Here is a 1,602-nt window from a genome sequence, read left to right on the forward strand (position 1 = left end):
TTCCTGGGGAGGCCAACTTCTCAAAGCCCACTGTAGCTGTGCCTAGAACAACAGACTGCAGGCATAACAGGTGATTCTGTTTGTCTCAGCGCCCTCAAAACCTGTGCCTGAAATTTTGGCATGCTGTTAAAGACGGAAAGGGGGGGGGCAAGCCATTGTCCCAGTCACTTGGGCAACCTCAACCTAACCTGCTCTGCAACAGGACATAAGACAGCCTCATTGAGAAGGAGTAGAGGCAGATGCTGCCTTAACTGTCTATCATATTTTATTCCACTCTTCCTCCAAGGAATTCAAGGGAGTGTACACAATTCCTTCCCTCCTTTTGTGCTCACAACAACCCAGTGAGGTAGCCTTTCCATCGTAGGTTTGGAAAAGCCCTGCTGGATCAGGTCCAACTAATCCACCATGCTGCTTCCCACAGTGGACCACCAGCACTAGCGTAGCTAGAGGGGGGGGGGCAAAACAGTAAGTACTGCAGGCAGTGTGCCATGTAAGTGGCCCCTCCCGCTTGCCATTCCAGGCAGCGACAGCAACAAGCAGGCTCTTGCCAAACCAGATGACATCTTCTGTGCATTGACATCACTGCCCAGAAGGGTCCAATGGCAAATGGGAGAGGTCTGCTTACATGGTTTGTCCACAAGTTAATTTTGTGCCATGTGAAGAAGCCCTTTCGTCTGCCTGCCTTCACCAACAGTTGCACTGGATGACCCCCAGTTCTAGTGCAGGGGAAGGTCCAACATACAGGCCGTGGGCCGAATATGGCCTGCAGAAGCTCTTTATCCACAACCTGTAATTGGGCTCTCCTGTATCCAGAAAACTTGATCAAGTTTTACCTATTTTCTCATATGTCATTTGCAGCAAACAAGTTTCAAGGTGAGAAAAAAGAGCTTATTTCCATTCATCACCGGCTTGATGACATCACTTCCTGCTTAATGACATCACTTTGGGCACTCAGCAGGTGCCATGAATGCCGTGCATGAAAGGAGTTTGACACCCCGTGCTAGTGCATCAAGAAATAGAAGACAACACAATCCCCTTTCTCTACACATCAGGTCCTCACTCCTACACAGCCCTTGGGCAGGGTGTCACGCAGCCTTTATATACAGTGCCAGAGCCCCACCTCCTGAAAATAGGTCATGTGACAACTTAGGCTGTCTTGGGTCCTAGCTTCCCTCTAGCTTCACAGCTGCAATGGAGTTCTGTGGGGTTCCCAGTCATGTAGGTAGCTGACAGCTTCCCAGCGCCTCTCTCTTGACAGCAACTGTTACCCTGCACATGCCCAATCTCATCTGATCTTGGAAGCTAAGCAAGGTCAGTCCTGGTTAGTACTTGAATGGGAGACCGCCTGGGAAAACCAGGTGCTGTAGGCTTATACCATAGTCTTTCGAGACTGAAGGTTGCCAGCCATCTCCCTGTACTGAACACTATCTCCCAATCTCGTCTGATCTCGGAAGCTAAGCAGGGTCAGGCCTGGTTAGTACTTGGATGGGAGACCGCCTGGGAATACTGGGTGCTGTAGGCTTTTACCATAGTCTTTCGAGACTGAAGGTTGCCAACCATCCATCTCTCTTGACACAGTGGGCACTCCAAATGCTGCGTTGG

General features: G+C 50.2%; 1 pseudogene; it reads left to right on the plus strand.

Annotated features, from left to right (window-relative positions):
- Positions 1-1,253: 1,253 nt before the first annotated feature.
- LOC136633981 (5S ribosomal RNA) lies at positions 1,254-1,370 on the plus strand (annotated as a pseudogene).
- The last annotated feature ends 232 nt before the right edge of the window (positions 1,371-1,602 follow it).

Source organism: Tiliqua scincoides, chromosome 13, assembly GCF_035046505.1.
Source record: "Tiliqua scincoides isolate rTilSci1 chromosome 13, rTilSci1.hap2, whole genome shotgun sequence".
Classification (NCBI taxonomy): Eukaryota; Metazoa; Chordata; class Lepidosauria; order Squamata; family Scincidae; genus Tiliqua; species Tiliqua scincoides.